This window comes from Papio anubis, chromosome 4 (genome assembly GCF_008728515.1).
Source record: "Papio anubis isolate 15944 chromosome 4, Panubis1.0, whole genome shotgun sequence".
Lineage (NCBI taxonomy): Eukaryota > Metazoa > Chordata > Mammalia > Primates > Cercopithecidae > Papio > Papio anubis.
Genome location: NC_044979.1, coordinates 49019589 through 49040255, shown reverse-complemented (window position 1 = coordinate 49040255; position 20667 = coordinate 49019589). Strand labels below are relative to the sequence as shown.

The 20667-nt window shown below is 35.8% G+C and overlaps 2 long non-coding RNA genes across 13 annotated transcripts in view; one reads left to right on the top strand and one right to left on the bottom strand.

Moving 5' to 3' along the window:
* The window catches only part of LOC110742892, a 99767-nt gene extending 93633 nt beyond the window's left edge, over positions 1–6134 (bottom strand). The window contains exon 1 of one of the 3 annotated variants that reach the window (XR_002521144.2): positions 6012–6134. This is a non-coding gene — a long non-coding RNA (uncharacterized LOC110742892). The remainder of the gene's footprint in view (positions 1–6011) is intronic. The other 2 variants (XR_004183174.1, XR_002521145.2) reach the window with 2 other exon arrangements.
* Positions 6135–6269: 135 nt separating this feature from the next.
* LOC103883165 overlaps positions 6270–20667 on the top strand; it is a 120803-nt gene continuing 106405 nt past the window's right edge. For 5 of the 10 annotated variants that reach the window (XR_004183168.1, XR_004183167.1, XR_004183172.1 and 2 more), the window contains exons 1-2: positions 6272–6481; positions 11670–11745. This is a non-coding gene — a long non-coding RNA (uncharacterized LOC103883165). Of the gene's footprint in view, positions 6482–11669; positions 11746–20667 lie in introns of all 10 variants that reach the window. The other 5 variants (XR_004183169.1, XR_001901128.3, XR_004183171.1 and 2 more) reach the window with 2 other exon arrangements.

The following is a 20667-nucleotide window of genomic DNA, read 5'->3' as shown; positions in this document are numbered from 1 at the left end:
TTAAACCAACTAGGTTACATGTATAAAATGCTAAATAGCATTTAATAATTATCTTAGTATTGATGTTATCTAAATTAATTCTGATTAGCCTATTGAAACAATGAAACATTAGTTAGTACTTCACCTCTACTGTCCACAATAATTTAGTCAAAGGGCAAAATATGATGTTTCCAGACAGAAATATCAATGCTTGCAGTAAGCATGTATTTGAGAATAATAAAGAGTAATTTTAAGTATTTTTGTAAGTAATTTGCTTGTCTTATTGTAGAGTAAAACAACTTTAGTCGTAGTCTGACATGTCATAACACAGAAGACTGTTTCTTATTGCCTTTGTTTAGAAAAATGAATGTAATTGTATGTGATTTGAATAAAGTTTTTAGCTTAGAATAGTATGACAATTGCATTCCACTATATTAAAATGTTATAAGAGCATGAAAACATTAAGTTATGCATTTGAGCATAACTGATATTATAAAATTACTTGTCATACTAATGATCCAATTAATCAAAGAAAATGTGAAAATATGGAAGGATGATTACCTCATGAGTCTTTAACAAATATACTCAGTAGTGTAGGATCCTTTGAAAACAGGAATATGTGATTCAGAATACCTTACTTTATTTGGTGTGATTGGGGTATGCTACTTTTATATATAGGATACATAGTTAGACTGAAAAACAATGAAGGTCAGGTGATGTAATAGGTTTTATGATTTTCAAAGATGAAAAACAAATGCTAATATGATTTACCTTAAAGATGTTATTTTTTAATATCTAGTTTTCTTCTCCAATATGCTGATATTTAGTCTTTTGTTAAATATCTACACAGACACACATACCTATTATGGTTATTCTCATTGGCACTATTTTCCTTATTCCAATAAAGGAGCATAGGTAATTCAGTATCACATTACATCATAGTTGGTTACTGATATGGTTTTACATGCAAGGCACTTGCCTGCCTCACAGCATGTCATGTTTATTTAATTTGATAGGACAAATCTTTTAAATCTTTGTCAGTGTTACACATGGTTGGGAAAGTATTGTATAGCATTATTTCTAGACAAAATATATAAAAGAAAATTATACATTTTGGAAGGATTTTTAAAATGAGGTAATGCCTATAAATTCTTTAGCACTTTATCAGGAATGCAGAAAATGGTTAATAGATTCTAAGTTTAAAAATTTAATATATGAGTCACCAACTATTTTTATATTTCTGTATTAACCAAATTGAAACTGATAGTTTAAAGGAGATTAAGACTTTTAAAAAAGCTTTTAAAGTCAGAGAAAAGGTAATAAGAAATATTTGACATAATAAACTGCTGGGAAAAATTTTATGAGAAATTGTAGAAGAAGAGATATTGACAAAATATTTAGAAGCAACTAAGAAAGATTATTAACATAGGGAAAACAATACAAATTGTTCTCTTACGATTATGTGAAAAAAAAAAAAAAAAAAAGCCCTATAAAATGCTAATAAGGAATCATTCTAAAAGCAAAAAAGACAATAGAAAAGAGGCAAATTATTTGGAATTAAAAATTATTTTAGGGCAAAAGAAGCTTACAAAGGCCTATAAAACAACCAGAAGAAGGCTTTTGATAATAAAATTGAGTCACAGTGATAGTGAAAAAGTGAATGAGGAATCAGATTTCAAATAGAACCAAATAAACCAAATAGAATATATATATACACACACACACACGGTATATATATGTATATATATGGTAGTAGGAATTTATTATATAGGTTTACTCAGAATGTTTAACATAAGTGAAGAAAGTATGAGTGAATTCAAAGATAGATGTGATTAACTGATCCAGAATGCAGCCCAGTAATTGAACACATAAAAGCATTAAAATTCATGGAAAGAAAAGTTTAAACATAGATGTGATTGGAGATTTAGAAAGACTTTTTTATATATTAAGTTTAATATAATTCTAGTTAATGTGCAAATTGGTTACTTGGAGGGAACTTGACATATTATAAAATTCCACATTTGCATCACTGGTTTCCAGCAATTCACCTCCTAGGTATATAACTGTATTAGTCTGTTATCAGATGGCTGATAAAGGTATCCTTGAGACTGGGCAATTTACAAAAGAAAGAGGTTTAATTGGACTTGTAGTCCACGTGGCTAGGGAAGCCTCACAATCGTGGCAGAAAGCAAGGATAAGCAAGCCACATCTTACATGGATGACAGCAGGCAAAGAGAGAGAGTTTGTGCAGGGGAACTCCTCTTCTTAAAACCATCAGATCTTGAGAGACTTATTCACTATCACAAAAACAGCATGGGAAAGACCTGCCCTCATAATACAATTACCTCCCATTGGGTCCCTCATACAACACGTGGGAATTCAAGATGAGATTTGGGTGGGGACACAGCCAAACCATATCATTCTACCCCGGCCCCTCCAACATCTCCTGTCCTCATATTTCAAAACCAATCATGTTTTCCCAACAGTCCCCAAAGACTTAACTCATTTCAACATTAACTCAAAAGTCCACAGTGCAAAACCTCATCCAAGACAAGGAAATCTCTTCCACCTATGAGCCCATAAAATCAAAAGCAAGTTAGTTACTTCCTAGATACAGTTGGGGTACAGGCTTTGGGTAAATACAGCCAATCCAACTGGGAGAAATTGCCCAACATAAAGGGGCTACAGACCTCATGCAAGTCTAAAATCCAGTGGGACAGTTAAATCTTAAAACCCCAAAATAATCTACTTTGATTCTATGACTCACATCCAGGTCAGGCTCATGCAAGAGGTAGGTTCCCATGGTCTTGGGCAGCTCTGCCCTTGTGGCTTTGCAGGGTACAGCCTCCCTCCCAGCTGCTTTCACAGGCTGGCATAGAGTATCTGCAGCTTTTCCAGGTGCACAGTGCAAGCTGTCAGTGAATCTACCATTCTGGGGTCTGGAGGATTGTGGCCCTCTTCTCACAGCTCCATTAGGCAGTGCCCCAGTAGGGACTCTGCATGGGGCCTCTGATCCCGTATTTTCCTTCCTCACTGCCCTAGCAGAGGTTTTCCATGAAAGCCTCTGCAGCAAACTTCTGCCTGGACATCCAGGAGTTTTCACATATCTTCTGAAATCTAGGTGGAGGTTCCCAAACCCCAGTTCTTGACTTCTGTGCACTCACAGGCTCAACACCACGTGCAAGCTGCCAAGTCTTGGGGCTTGCACCTTCTGAAGCCACGGCCTTAGCTCTACATTGGCCCCTTTCAGCTGTGGCTGGAGCTCATGGGATGCAGGGCACCAAGTCCCTAGCCTGCACACAGCATGAGGACCCTGGGCCTGGCCCAGGAAATCACATTTTTCTCCTAGGCCCTTAGGCCTGTGAGGAGAGGGGCTGCCATGGAGATCTCAGACATGCCCTGGAGACATTTTCCACATCATCTTTGGGATTAACATTCGACTCCTCATTACTTACGTAATTTTCTGCAGCCAGCTTGAATTTATCCTCAGAAAATGGGATTTTCTTTTCTATTGCATTGTCAGGCTGCAAATTTTCCAAACTTTTATGTTCTGCTTCCCTTATAAAACTGAATGTCTTTAACAGCACCCAACTCACTTCTTGAATGCTTTACTGCTTAGAAATTTCCTCTGCCAGATATCCTAAATCATCTCTCTCAAGTTCAAAGTTCCAAAAATCTCTAGGGCAGGGCAAAATGCTACCAGTCTCTTTGCTAAAACATAACAAGAGTTACATTTGCTCAAGGTCCGAACAAGTTCCTCATTTCCATCTGAGAGCCCCTCAGCCTGGACCTTATTATCCATATCACTATCAACATTTTGGGCAAAGCCATTCAACAAGTATCTAGGAAGTTCTAAACTTTTCCACATTTTTATGTCTTCTTCTGAGCCCTCCAAACTGTTCCAATCTCTGCCTGTTACCCAGCGCCAAAGTTGCTTCCACATATTTTGGTATTTATTCAGCAATGTCTCACTTTACTGATACCAATTTACTGTATTAATTTATTTTCCCATTCCTGATAAAGGCATTCCAGAGACTAGACAATTGACCAAAGAAAGAGATTTAATTGGACTTACAGTTCCCCATGGCTGAGAATGCCTTACAATCACAGAGGAAGGCAAGGAGAAGCAAGTCACATCTTACATGGATGGCAGCAAGCAAAGAGAAAGAGCTTGTGCGGGGTAACTCCTCTGTTTAAAACCATCAGATCTCATGTGACTTATTCACTGTCATGAGAACAGCACAGGAAAGACTTGCCCCTATGATACAATTATCTCCCACAGAGTCCCTCCCATAACATGTGGGAATTTAAGATGAGATTTGGATGGGGACACAGCCAAGTCATATCAGTAACCTAGGGGAAACCTTTCACATATGCTAGAGGACGTACAGGAGTATATTCATTGAACAAGCAAGAGAAAAATCAACCCAAACTTTATCACTATTATAAATAATAAATTGTAATATTTAGAAGCAATGGAATATTATATAGCAGTGAAAATAAATGACTACAGCTACATTTGATGCGAAGAATGAATTTCCAAAGGATGTTAGGCAAAAAGCAAAATCTAAGAATATATACACAGTATTATTTCATTTATACAAATTAAGTATAGGCAATATTAAATAGTATATTGTTTAGATATACATAGTTATATAACAAGTCTATAAGAAAAAAGGAAATTGTTATGAAATTTCAGACAGTAGTTACGTTTGGGAAGAAAAAAGATGTAACGAGATTGCAGAAGGAGGAAAAATACACTGACTTGGGTGTTGATATCTAAGAAAAATTAGAGTTCTATTTCTTAATTCACAGGGCAACAACAGTGTTCACATTAGCATTTTTATTTAAGAATAACATAGAGTCTTCATATGTGTTTTTTGCATGACATGTTTCACCATTAAAAAGTTTGAAAGTGAAATTATGTGTGCAAACAATGAAACATTTTTGAAAATGGCTTACTTATTTTGTTTGATAATACAAAAGCTATGTAAAATATAGACCCATATTTTAAAATAAAACATGAACTGTGATCATCAAATAAGATATTTGTTATGGACTGAATTGCCTTCCCTTAAAATTCATATGTAAAAGCCTAACCCTTAACGTGACTATGTTCAGAAACAGGGACTTTAATTAAGGTCAACAATGTCAAAATGGTGAGGCACTAATGCAATAGTACTGGTTTCCTTATAAGAAAAGGAAGAAACATCAGAGAGTGTGCTCAATCTCCCCCACACCCGCATAAAGAGAAAAAGGCCATGCGAGGACTCAACGAGAAGGCAATCCAGAAAGAGAAGCCTCGCCAGAAACCAACCCTGATGGCACCTTGATCTAGGACTTCTGATCTCCAGAACTGTAAGAAAATTAATATCTGGTTTTTAAGGCACCCAGTCTGTAATATTTTGTTACTTAACCCCTAGGAGACTAATAACAACATTATATATAAAATCTGTTTGAAAAGTGTAACTTGTTTTATAAATGATATTGCCATTATTACTGGAATTGCTAATACTGGAAGTATTATTAATAGCCCTCAATTCACCACCTGATTTCAAGAGCAAAATAAACACATAGTGTGCACTATCTCTGTGCTATTAATGCTGATTAAAATAGCTACACCATCTACAGATCATAAAATTCTGTCCTAATACATTTAAAAGAGAATAAATCTGAGCTAATACACTGAGAAAGAGGAAGAGAAAAACACAGGATATGCTTACTAACTGTGACAAATAAAGCATTATTTAATGACCTTGGTCACTTTTTGTTTATTCTTACTTTCAATTACTTATATGCCTTTAAAGTCTACCGAGTACTACTCATCTCTTGTTTTGCTACCCTAAATCTTTTTTAAAAATAATATTTCCTTATAAATCGCAACTTAGAGCAAATTATCCTGTCCTTCAAAAATCATATTTCAGGATTCCCTCTCTTGACCATAATGATTAACTAAAACTGAACTAGCCTCATAAAGAGCTAGAAAACTGAACAAAATAAATGAAAAATAAACTCTGCCCAGAAATATTCACCCATAAACATAATCAACTATATCAAGGAAGTGTCACTGGAGGGTCCTGGCTCCCAGAGCTCCCAAGATGGTGGTGGGCCACTTCCAAAATGGCAGCGGGCCACTTCCAAGATGGTGGCAAGCCTCATGTTCTCTGACCTGGGGTTCTTGGCCTCACAGATTCCAAGGAATGGAATCTTGGGCCACACGGTGAGTGTTATATGGCTCTATTAGAAGCTGTGGGTCACAGAAGAGAACCGTGGAACCCAGTGACTAGTGTTCTAGTGTTCAGCTTGATTAGGATGAACCCTGGCACTTAGCCGTGCAGGAACAATGGCAGGCCTTTAGCCCAATCGGGAGTGGCAATGGGCACCTCACTGGATCAGGAGCACAGCGGACACCCTGCCCTATCTGGAGAGATGGAAATCAGCAGCGGGTCTGCGACATGGCAAACAGCAGTGTTGGACGGCAAGAGAAAGCTCAGCTCCAGCGGTAACAAAACACGACCAGAAGAGTGCAGTTGCAAGATTTAATAGAGTGAAACAGAGTGAAAACAGAGCTCCCATATAAGGGGAGGGGACCCAAAGGGGGTTGCCATTGCCCGCTCCAATCCCTGGGTTTATATCCTGATCCTTATCCCTCCACTGTGCTCTCAGGCAATAGATGATTGGCTATTTCTTCACCTCCTGTTTTTGCCTAATTAGCATTTTAGTGAGCTCTCTGATTGGTCGGGTGTGGGCTAAGTTGCAAGCCCCGGGTTTAAAAGTGGATGCAGTCACCTTCCCAGCTAGGCTTAGGGATTCTTAGTTGGCCTAGGAAATCCAGCTAGTCCTGTCTCTCAGAAAGTGCAGAAGAAATAATAGAGAAAACATAGTCTTTTCAACAAGTGGTGATGGAATAACTGACATTCACGTCCAAAAATTTGAATCTTAACACAAACCTTACACACTTCACAAAAATTAACTCAAAACAGATCACAGATCTGAATATAAAACAGAAAACTATGAAACTTATAGAAGATAACACAGGACAAAGTCTAGATGACCAAGGGTTTAGATACAACCAAAGGCATAATACATGAAAAACAGAATTAATAAGCTGGACTTTACTAAAATTAAACATTTCTGTTCTAATAAAGACAATGTAAAGGGAGTTTCTAAAAAGTCACAAAATAGAATAAAATATTTGTAAGAGTCATGTCAGTAAAGGATTGTTATGCAAAATGTACAAAAAGTTGTTAAAACTCAACAATAAGAAAACAAACAACCTGATTTAAAAAATGGCCCAAGGGCTTGAACAGATATCTCATCAAATAAGCATATAAAAAGCTTATGAGAACATGCTCCCCATTATATGTTATCATGGAAATGTAAATTAAAATGACATGAGGTACCACTACTTGCCTATTAGAATGGCCAAAATCCAGAGGACTGACACCATCAAACGCTGGGGAGGATGTGAAACCAACAGAATCTGATGAAAATTTGAAATGGTATAGCCACTTTGAGAGAAGGTTGGCAGTCTCTAGCAAAACTAAACGTATCTTATGATTCAGCAATCATACTTGGTAATTACTCAAAGGAGTTGAAAATACATATCCAGACAAAAAACTACACACAGATGTTTACAGCAACTGTGTTTATAATTGCTAAAATGTAGAAGCAAACATATCCTTCAATAGGGAAATAGATAGATAAACTAGGTAAATCTAAACAATGGAATATTACTCACGCTAAATGGAAATGAACTATCAAGCCATAAAACAATATGCAGGAAACTTAAATGCATATTACTAAGAGAAACAAACCAATGCTATATAGCATATGATTCTAACTATATGACACTCTGGAAAAGGCAAAAAAAATGAAGACAATAAAAAGACCAGTGTTTACCAGGGGTTAGAAGGGAGGGAGGGTAAACAGGCAGAGCACAGAGGATTTTTAGGGTAGTGAAATTATTCTGCATGATACTTTAATGGTGGATGCATGCCATGATACGTTTTACAAAACCCACAGTACATACAACACCAAGAGTGAGCCACAGACTTTGAACTTGAGGTGATAATGATGTGTTCATTGTAGGTTCCTCAATTGTAGCAAATGGTCCACTGTAGTGGGAGATAATGCAAACAGGGGCAGGGTCGGGGAGAGGCTATGCATGTGGGAGGGCAGGGAGTATATGGAGAATCTCTGTACTCTCTGCTGCATTTTTCTGTGAACCTAAAACTGCTCTAGAAAATAGAGTATATATTAAAAAAAAAAAAAAATAGACAAGAGATGGCACAGGACTTTGAGTCCTGAGAGCAAAAAACAAATAAAGTAAGCCCTACAATTGTCCAATTTTTTGATTGAATAATTTTTTCTTTTTCCCTTTTTTTTTTTTTTTTTTTTTTTTGAGACAGAGTCTTGTTCTTGTCACCCAAGCTGGAATAGTGGTGCAATCTCAGTTCCCTTCAATCTCCACCTCCTGGGTTCAAGCAATTCTCCTGCCTCAGCCTCTCAAGTAGCTGTGACTACAGGCACCCACCACCATGCCCAACTGTTTTTTTGTATTTGCAGTAGAGACAGGGTTTCACCATGTTGTCCAGACTGGTCTCGAACTCCTGACTTCAGGTGATTCACCTGCCTCAGCCTCCCAAAGTGCTGAGATTACAGGAGTGAGTCACCGCGCATGGCCTGAATGATTTTTTCAAAGCACAGGCAGGAAGGGAATTCACACAACCGTGATGGTCTTGCTAAATTGAAGGGATGAAGACTAGAGTTTAGATAAACTCAAGCAGATAGAATATAGGGCAAAATATTTGTCAGAAGGTACATTCACAGTGGAAGAATGACTACATCTGCATAGATATTCCCTTCACTTGTGGCCATTATTCGGAAATGTACATATGAAGGCTAGACTCTATGTGCTCAGAAAAAAAAACTATCAAGAAAACAATTACCAAGAATCTCTAGCAACATTTCCTAGAGCTTCCAAAGTATTGAAAAATGTTAGAGACCTGACAAACCAGATTGGAGAAACCTTGTTAAATACCTGGGACATTTAGTAGAGAGTCCAAAAATTCCTTTCTTCTAAGAAAAGAACTAATCTCCCTTAGGGGAAAGCTATTTTAGAGTTGTCCCATTAGTGCAAATACGCATGCACACACACACACACACCAGACACTCACACACACATCATCATCATCATCATCATTATCATCATCATCATCGCTCTAATACCAAAGTAAATTAATACTTGCCAGGAAAACCAACATTCCACATCCTTTAAAAGAAGATAATGAAATCAAAACATTAAATATTGCAGTATAAACAATGTCCAGCAACCAATATCACATGCAAGTGCTATGAACTGAATGTCTATGTGCCCTCCCCCACTTTATATGTTGAAACCCTAATCCTCAATGGGATGCTATTAGTAGGTAGAGCCTTTGCAAGGTAATTGAATCATAAAGGTGGAGCTCTCATGATGAGATTAGTGCCTTTCTAAGAAGAGACATAAGAGAGCTTGCCTTTTCTCTGTCTCTCTGTATGTGTGTGTATGTGGCATGCATGTCTTTTTCTCACTATGGACATGTGGTGAAACAGCAAGAAAGTGCCCACATGAGAAAACCAGAAAGAAAGGCCACAGGAGAACATGACCATGCTGACACCCTGATGTACTTTCCAGCCTCCAGAGCTGTGAGAAATAAATGTTTAAGCCATCTAGTCTATGGTGTTTTGTTTTAACAGCCCGAACTGACTAAAACAGAAGTGCAAGAAAGCAGAAATCTTGATCTAAAATTAGAAGGAAAAAGACAAATAGAAAAAAAGAAAAGAAAGAGACACTCATAGCTAACTACCATGAACATATTTAAGATATTAAAGAAAAACATTAGCATAATGAATGGAAATGTGGGAACTATAAAGTATTAGAATTTCAACAACTGAAAAAATACATATCTGAGAAGAAAAACTTATTGGACAGGCCTGGAAACAGATAGGAAACTAACAGAACAAAAGATCAGTGAACTTAATGCCAGAAAAATAGAAACTACCCAAACTGAAACAAAAAGATGTTTTTAACCCTAAAAACAATAAGCAGAGCTTTAGCATTCTTTATAATTATATCAACTAGTCCAATATACATGTGACTTCACTTACCTAAAAGAATGAGAATAAAAAATTATTTGAAGAAATAATGACCAAAAACTTTACAAATATGATGAAAACTCTGAACTCAGAAATCCATGAAGATCAGTGTACCCTAAACAAGTAAAAAACATGCATACCACTAAGGCACACCATAATCAAAGTCCTGAAAGTCAATGATGAATGCATCATTATCTATTTATGCCCTTAGCCCATTTTCTGATGGGATTGTTTTTTTTTCTTGATAATTTGTTTGAGTTCCTTGCAGATCCTTGATTTTAGTCCTTTATCAAATGTATAGATTGTGAAGATTTTCTCCCACTCTGTGGGCTGTTTACTCTACTGACTGTTCCTTTTGCTGTGCAGAAGCTCTTTAATTTAATTAAGTCACACCTATTTATCTTTGTTTCTCTTGTATTTGCTTTTGGGTTTTCGGTCATTAAGTCTTTGCCTAAGCAATGTCTAGAAGGGTTTTCCTGTTGTTGTCTTCTAGAATTTTTATAGTTTTAGATCTAGGTCTTAGATTTTAAGCCTTTGATCCATCTTGAGTTGATTTTTGTACAAAGTGAGAGATGAGGATCCAGTTTCATTCTCCTACATGTGGGTTGCCAATTATCCCAGCACCATTTGTTGAATAGGGTGTCCTTTCCCCACTTTATGTTTTTGTTTGCTTTGTCAAAGATCAGTTGGCTGTAAATGGATATAGTGAAAAGGGAACACTTCCACACTGCTGGTGGGAATTTAAACTAGTACAACAACTATGGAAAACAGCTTGGAGATTCCTTAAAGAGCCAAAAATAGAACTACCTTTCGATCCAGCAATCTCACTACTGGGTATCTACCCAGAGGAAAAGAAGTCATTATACAAAAAAGATACTTGCACACACATGTTTATGGAAGCACAATTTGCAGTTGCAAAAATATGGAACCAAATGCCCATCAATCGAGTGGATAAAGAAATTGTAGTATATATGGCATTCGCAGCAACTTGGATGGAACTAGGGCTACTATTCTAAGTGAAGTAACTCAGGAATAGAAAACTAAACATTATATTTTCTCACCCATAAGTGGAAACTAAGCTAAGAAAATGCAAAGGCATTAAGAATGCCACTCTATGGACTTTGGAGACTCATGGGAAAGGGTGGGAGGGAGGTACGGGATAAATTAGGTTCAGTGTATGCTGTTCAGGTGATGAGTGTGAGAAAATATCACAAATCACCACTAAAAACGTACTCATGCAACAAACTGCCACCTGTTCCCCCAGAACCCATGGAAATAAAAAAAAATTAAAAATAGCCATAAAAAGACATATAACATATAGAATAGAGGAACAAAGAAAAGAACACCATAGGTTTTTCGTCATAAGCGATGTAAACAAGATGATGAAATGACGTGATAAAGTGCTAAATAGAAAAGAAATCTATCAACCTAGAATTCCATATCTATTATATATAACCTTGAAAAGTGAAGGCAAAATAATGATACTTACCAACAAACAAAAGATGTAAAAATGTATTGCTGGCAGTAATGCACTACCTGAAATGTTACAGGAAACTCTACAGCCTGAGGTAAATAACTCTGGAAAGAATATCAAAGGAATACAAGGAAATAAAGAATACCAAAAATGTGAGTAAATATAAATTTTATTTTTACAATTTTAATTGTTAGTATATAATTGGTCACTTAAAACAAATAGAGTATTAGTGTATTCTGAAGTTTATGAAACACATAGAACTTAAACACCTGACAAAAATATCTACCCTGATCAATTAAAAAAAGAGATAACTGAATATAGCATCTAAAATAAAAGAGGAGACATAACAAATAGTAGAGAAATTAAAAGGAAAGTAATAGAATATTACAAACAAGTTTATGACAATAGAATCTATCTAGATAAAAGAGAAAAAAATCTTAAAAGACACACATTACCTACTGAAACAAGAAAAAAAAAGTCTTAGTCTTACAATTCTCTATCCAAAAAATGAATTAATATTTAAGAAGCACCAGGTTTCACTAGTTAATTACATCAATTTTTTTATAATGAATATTGATCTTATACAAACAATTTTAGAAAGAGGAAGGAATGAAGTCTAATTTTATGAGGCCTGCATTACCCTGATATGAAAACCAGAAGAAAAGGCATTACAATAAATCTACCAATAATATACCTCATAAGTATAGCCACAACATCCTGAACTAAACATTAGAAAAGTTAATCTTGGACCCTATAAAAAGATTCATGATCAAATGAATTTTATAACAGGAATTCATGGTTGATTTAACATCTGAAACACAGCCACATGTTGAGCTAGAAATGTTGAGTGATTAACCATGTTAAGTGATTAACCATGATCACAGATTCAAGGAAAAATATCGTATAATCATCTCAATAGGTAGAGCAATAACACTTGTAATAATTCACCTCTCATTGATGACCAGAAAAAGAAAAAACAAACCTCTTAGTAAAATACTAAGAGAAGGAAATTGATTCATATTGATAAGATTATTTATGAAAATCCTCAAAAGAATGCTTTTCACCTAAGATTGAGAACAAGACACAGATTTCTGCTTACACAGATTTGACTCAAAATTGTATTGAATGTCCTAGTTAGTTCAGTAAGGTAAAATAAATAAATACATATTTCAAAGAAAGAAATAAAACTGCCACTATTGGTAGGTACTATGACTGTTGTATTAGTCTGTTCTCATGCTGCTAATAAAGACATATCCAAGACTGGGTAATTTATAAAGGAAAAGAGATTTAATGGACTCACAGTTCCACATGGCTGGGGAGGCCTCACAATCATGGTGGAAGGTGGAGGAGGAGCAAAGTCATGTCTTACATGGTGGCAGGCAAGAGAGCTTGAGTAGGAGAACTCCCCTTTATAAAACCATCAGATCTTGTAAGACTTATTCACTATCATGAGAATAGCATGGGAAAGACCTGCCCCCATGATTATTCAATTACCTCTCACTGGGTCCCTCCCATGACATGTGGGAATTGTGGGAGCTACAAGTCAAGATGATATTTGGGTGGGGACACAGCCAAACCATATTAACTGTATATATTAGTGTGTGTGTGTGTGTACACACACACACACAATTATATTTTATTCTTCTACAGAAATAATATATATAACAGAGATTTTATATATACACAGATATATGTAGTCATATTATATATGTACTATATAGACTTTATATATGTATACTATACATAGATATTTATGTATAGTATAGATAAATAAATATATATCTGTATATATAATAGATATAGTATAAACAAAGTAATATTTTATATATATATATGTACAAAATACTCAAGAACCCACAGAAAAGCTGCTAGGCAATATGGGAATTTAACAGTAACAGTATCTAGGTAAATATAAAACATTAATTATTTCTACAACTTGAAATAAATACTTAGAAAATCGATTTGTAAAATGCCATTTATAAATAGCATCAAAAAACATGAAATATCCAGGGACAAACTTAACAAAATATGTTGAAGACATACAGTTAAATTTGCCATGTATTGTGGAAGACATTTAAAAGGAAGTATTGGGTTGGTGCAAAAGTAATTGCAGTTTTGCCATTGAAAGTAATTGCAAAGATGGCAATTACTTTTGTACCAAACTATACATAAATGGAGAGAAAGACCATGTTAATGAATTAAAAAACTCAATAATGTTAGCCTGGCAAATCTCCCAAATTACTCTATAGAGTCAACACCATCTTAATCAAAGGCCCAGCAGAATTTTTGTTTTTAGAAACTGATGTACTGATTCTAAAATAGGTAGGATTTTAAAGGACATAGAATAGCTTATAGAATCTTAAAAAATAGAACAAGCTCAAAGACTAAAAACACCTTACCTCAAGAGTTCTTGTCAAGCTTGATTAATAGTGTAGTATTGAAGTTAGATATATAATTAGAATATCGAGCTTTATATCTAGATGTGTATGTGTATGTATATATATATATATATATATATGACTATTCTGATGAAGCAGAATAGAACATATGAAAATAGTTCTATATATCAATAGGGAAAGTTTAGTCTTTCTAGAAATGGTGCTGGAAGAAATGTATTTTTTGTAAAAGTAAAGGCATCTTACCCATACCTTACAACATTCTCAAAAATTATTCACGAAAACTTTATAATTAAGTCACAGAATTAGGATAAGATTTTTAGGAATAAAATTAACATTAAATTAAAACATAAAACAATAACATTATCAGGAGAAAATTATTATAAAGCAATAATTTCTCAACCAGAATACAAAGTCACTAAGTATAGAAGAATATAATAATAAACTGGAGTATGCCAAAATTAAAAACAGCTGCTTTTCTAAAGATAATACCAGAAAATCATACAGCATAATGCTAAGTAGGATAAAATATTAACAATATGTGTAAGTTACAAAATATTTCTGTAGAAAATATATAAAGAACTTTACTACTCAATAATAAAACAATACAATAAAAACTACACAAAATATTTGAACAAACACTTCACAATGGATGATATACAAATGACCTGTAAACACAGAAAAAGATGCTTGACTCATTATGAGTCATTAGAAAAATATAAATTAATTTAGGACAACACAAAGGGGAAAATGTGTAATTTGCAATTTCATGATTTCATAAATAGGAGCTTTTCTATAGAAGTCTATCCATTCTGGTGGAACAGGTCAGGACTTACTAAATGTACCTAAGGAGGTATCTCAAGCTAATATGAGAAGTGAAGGCAGAAATTGCATAACTGGCAACCAGCAAAAACTAATTCTGTCTGCATTATTAACTATAGTTATTCTGTACATGACATCCCCAGAACTTTTTCATCTTATAGCTGAAGTTTATACCCTTTGATCAATGCCTCCCCATTTCATCTATTCCTCAGCCTCATTGATGGATAGATAAATAGATAGATAGATATAGATAAATAGATAGACAGTGATAGATAGATAGATAGAATCCCAAGTATATCTGCTAGTCTCACTTTATCAACATGTTTAAATTTAAAGGCTAACTTCTTCAGCTACCGTATTCTCTGCAAGTATAGAATTTCTTTCATTAAAGTTAACCATTCACAATGACATTTTTATAATATAGGTTACCATGTATTCCACTTTTGCTAATGAAGTATCTGGTTAACTAACCAAAACATATTAATAAACATGGTCAAAAATATGGAAAACCCTTTAATTAAACCCAGATCTTAAAGAATGAAAGCAAATTGTAAATATAATGATGGGGGTGATTTGAGATTTACAGAATACTTTGAACACTTGGAAGACTGGCACCTTACCTTACATCCATATCAGTGTTTATCATTATGGGCATTGGAAATGATATATATTTCCTATTGAAATGTATTTCCTATTCCTAGGGCATAGCTAGGCAAGTACAAAATTCATATAGTAAGTAATCAAGAGGGCAGAATGGAACTCTCCGGCTCAAGCCAAAGCATATATTCACAGGCAGAAATTCTTCTTCCCCCGGGGAGGGGAGCCTCAGCTCTGCTCTTAAGGACTCTGAGCTAATTAAATCAGGCCCATGGAGAAAGGCTAGGTTAATCTTTCTTACTTAAAGTCAACTGATTATGAACTGTATTCAAATCTATAAAATGCCTTCTCAGTAGGTAAATAATAAGTGAGGCTGGAGCCTAACCAACTTGATCCACAAAATTTACATTCACATCCTACCCCTTTTCACTTTAGCACCCATGCAAAAATCTTCTTAATCCACGTTAATCTCTAAATAAAGATAACAACAGTGTCATAATTCTGCCTAATATAGTATGAATATCTTGCGTACAACTAAAAAACATGAGGCAATGATGCAAAGACCTTGAGTAATGTCCACTATTCTCTGATGATATTCAGTAATTCAAATGCTGTAATATAAAGTTAGCTATCATTTGTATATTTTATGACAAAGGAATAAGAGAGGATAGAAAACAAAAATACTTAGCTTATATATGCAAACATATTAGGATTCTTCAGCGAAACAGAACCAATGGGATAAGGAGAGAAAGAGAGAGAAAAAGAGAGAGAGAGAGAGAGAGAGAGAAAGAGAGAGAGAGAGAGAACTTAAATAATTGGTTCATGTGATTGCAGAGCCTGGTAAGTCCAAAATCTGATGGGGTAGGCTGGAAGCCTGAAGACCCAGGGAAGAGTTGCAGTTCAAATCCAAAGGCACTCTACTGATAGAATTCCTTTTAACTCTTGGGGTGGTTACACTTTGGTGTATTAAGGCTTTCAACTCATTGAATTAACCCCACTCACATTATGGAGAGTAAACTGTTTTGCTCAAAGTTCACCAACTTAAATGTGAAGCTCATCTAAAAAAAAATTGTCACAGAAATATTCAATATAATGTCTGACTAAATAGGTGAGCATTGTGACCCAGTCAAATCTACATATAAAATTAACCATCAGACATACTATTACAGTCCTCATTTTTGCAACTGACCACATAATCATAGCTGGTATTTAGAACTTCTTCTACTACCCATTCAATATCCTCTTTGCTCTCAGAAATCAATATACTTAGTTGTTGTTATTTGCCTGACAGGGTGACTCAAACTTCATTCCTGAAGGGTCTGAACCGTTAGAAGTTTTGTCTGAATTGGGTTTTTGTAGTTTTCCATTGATTTAATCACAGAATATGATAATCTTAAGAGATGCCTTACGGAATATCCTGTATCCCAGACACACTGTTTCTCACTTCCATTCTATGGCAGTAACCCAATTTCCTCTTGGTATTCAGCACCAATCCACATAGCCAATTTAGTAATCCCCTTCTTTGCTTATTGTTTCAGAGGAATGAAACCCAAAGTTACTGGATGGCAGTCTAAGCTTTCAGTTCAATGGCCATTGTTGTTTCTCCAAAATTTTTAAACCATCAGATGTTAAGGTGATGAAACAGAAAGTATCAATTTTGCTAACAGATCACTAGGGGTAAAAGTTTGTGGAGTCACTCTCATTTCCATCCCTTGATTCCTGGACCATAATCCTGGCTACAAGAAAAAAAGCACTATTATATTGGATGCTGATTTAGATTGTATAGAGTATCTTGGAGGATATTTTTCCAGCCTCACTAAGCATTGTTCCTTAGATGGTGTTTTAAATGTCTTCAAAGGCCATTCCACTGTTTTGCCAAACTAACTGCTTCTGGATGATAATGAACATAGTAAGACTAGTAATTTTATAAACATGGTCCCATTGCTACATTTTACTTGCTGTTAAGTGAGTTTCTTGATCAGAAGCAATTAATACTGTGTTGAATACCATAAAGGCAGATAAGGGATTTTGTAAACTCGTGGCTAGTTTTGGCAGGAACATCTTGTAAATGAAAATAAAGATCCATATTCAGACTAAGTGTCTTTTCCAGTAAAGACAAAGTGCTGCACCTGTCATGATGAAAGTGATCCAATGTAATCAACCTGTCTTTTGGCTCCACGGAATGGTTCCATATCAAGGACTCAGTATTGTTCTCTACCTCTGGCAGATTGGACAGTAAACAATAGCTGTGGCCAGGTTGACAATGGGAGTGGAAGTTCAATTCCTTAACCCAGCACAACCTCCATCCCTACTGCCATGGTCACTTTCTTTATTAACCTGTTGGACAATGGCAGGAGGGGCTGGGGAAAGAGGCTGACTAGTACCAGCAGAAAAGATTATCTTATCCACTTGTTTAATTAAATCTGCTCTTCTGAGATCACCCTTTTATGAGAATTCGCACAGGACAAAATAATTTTCATTATTCGTCCATTCAGGGAAGTCTATAAACATACTTTTTCCCACACTATCTTGCAACCAGTTTTTCAATTGTGCTCCTTCCAAATCCCTGACCACCTAGTCAAATAATTGATCAGAGCTTGGGAGTTAATATAGACTCTTACTTCTGACTGTTTTTTGCTTCCTAGGAAAATAAACAGTCCAGAATACTGCTTGAAGTTCTACCCCCTGGGAAGATTCTCCTTTATCACTGTTTTTCAGGAATGTTATAGACAGGGCCTTTAGTGCTACAGCTGTCCATTTTTATGTGGTACCTGCACATCAAGCAGAACCAATCATAAATCAGGCCTCAGTTTTCCCTTCCTAGTCAACTGGTCACAGGAAATTATTTACGTGGGCATAGGAGTGAGCTTAGAGATAAAAGGTAGTGTAACAGGCGTAGAGGTCATGGGTATTTGGACCATTTTCTCATACAATTCCTTTATGCTATCAGGATCTGCTCAGACCTGATTGTATATACCACTTTTATTTCATACTAGAGTTCTGCTGTGCACACCCAACATTATGGTTTACTGGGTCAGTTTGTATTAGTTCATGATAGGCAGCTCAGGTCATATGGTAACTTGGCAGCCTAGAGTTAAATGTTCAGTCTCTACTAAGTCCCATTAGCAAGCCAAAGAGGCGTTTCTCAAGAAAGCTGTTATCCACAGAGGACAGCAAAGTTTTGTTCGAAAATCATTAGGAACTGCCCTAGGATTCACTGATAGGGAACTGTCAAAGACTCCAAAGAACATCTCTATCTGCATATGACACTGCAAGATGTTTGTTGGATTATATGGACCAAGTGTCAGGGTAGCTTTCCCAGAAGTCCAGACATTTTGCAGAGCCTTCTTTTGTTCTGGGCCCTACTTAAAACTCAAATAAGGAATATGTTGCCAACAAAAAAAAATCCAAAAAGGCCAACTAGGTGTTGTGCTCTTTTTCGGTTGTAGAAGAGGCCAAATGTGACAACTATCCTTAAGTGTACAAGGAACATCTCAACATGTTTCACACCTCTGGACCCCTAAAAATATGTCTATAATACTTGCTATTTCTTGCTTACCAGTTCTAACCAGAATAATGTTATCAATGTAATGCATTGATAATATTATTTCTTTTTTGCCTATTGTTTCAGAGGCGTGAAACTCAAAGTTACTGGATGGCAGTCTACACTTTGTTTTGTGATGTTTTGTGGAAGGCAGAAGTGATTGTGTCCCTATGGACTAAATTATGACATAGGGTTGGAGAATTTATATTACTGGCATTAAGAGCTCAAAACAAACTGATTTCTGGCGGTCTTTCATAACAAGGATAAAGGAAAAGCATTTGCCTGAACAATAGCTGCATATCAGGGACCAGAGAATGCCTTAATTTGCTCAAACAATGAAAGCATGTCTGGAACAACAGCTGCAACTGGAGTCACCACTTGATTAAGTTAATCTATTGTCATTCTCCAAGACTTATCTCTTTTTTGCACAAGCTAGATAGATTAGTTGAATGCGGATGTGGTGGGAATCACAACCCCTACATTTTTCAAGTTCCTTGATAGTGGCATCAATCTCTGAAATCTCTTTAGAAATGTAACATTGCTTTTTCTTTACTATTTTTGTACATAAAGGTAGTTTGATTGTATTCCATGTGGCCACTACCACCATGATAGCTTTCATTCCACAGGTCAGGGAACCAATGTGAATATTCTGCCATTTGCTAAGTACAACTGTAACAATGATGCAGTCTAAAATGGGGAAATAACCAAAAATATGTTCAGGAACCCACTGCATCTATGGTGAGACAGGTGCTGTAAAACTGTTTTGATCACCGGACCTTCATAAGCCTCTAAGGTCTACCACTCTGCTTGACCACAATAACGTTTTGGATCTCTAGAAATTAGTATCAGTTCAGAGTCAGTGTCAGTAATCTAGGAAAAGTATGATTATTTCTTTTTTCCCAATACACTGTCATCTTGGTAAATGGTCATGCGTCCCTTAAAGGAAGGTTTGAAGAAAGAATACCAGAGTAGATTGTATACAACTTCATGGGATTCTCTCTCAAGGGGATATAGCCTCTCCTTTATTCAAGGAGTTTTGTGTCTCTGCAAATTTCCTCAAGTCTAGAAATTTATTGAGTGGTCCTGACTCCTGTTTTTATCATACAAATTAGTCCTCTGTTCACTTGACCTAGAACTATCCCCTTTACACAGAACTAGTGGACTACCTATCTATTTCATTTGTAGGAACACCATGATTAACCACCCAACACCACAGGTCTCCGCAAATCAGATTAAGGATTACTGCTGTGACTTCACTGTCCATTATGACATCCATGCCCACTTTGACTTTGAAGATCTTTTCTACTTGGTCTTGCCTCCGTAGGATACCATTATGCCATTGTATTTAGAAATTCTAGTTTGGCAATAAGCATTCCCACTGCAATTTCTGACCTACAGACACAAGTGATCACAGATAACTTAAAGATGCTTAGTTGCCCTCAAAAATTCATTTCTCACAGTCGTGGGAAAAATTCTGGGCCTTCCCAGAGTGAATGAGTGGGTCTTCCATAATAAATCCACTCAACATTTAAATCTCCTTAAGCTTTTGTATTCCTTTCTCTATATTATACCAAATCAGTTCTGGCATTTCAATCTCATTTGGTGTAAATCCCCTTTGGATTCATGTTTCAGCCAACCAACTAAACTGTCAGGGTTCTTTCTAGCTCCTTGAAATAAAACTTGAGGGTTGGGCACGGTGGCTCACGCCTGTAATC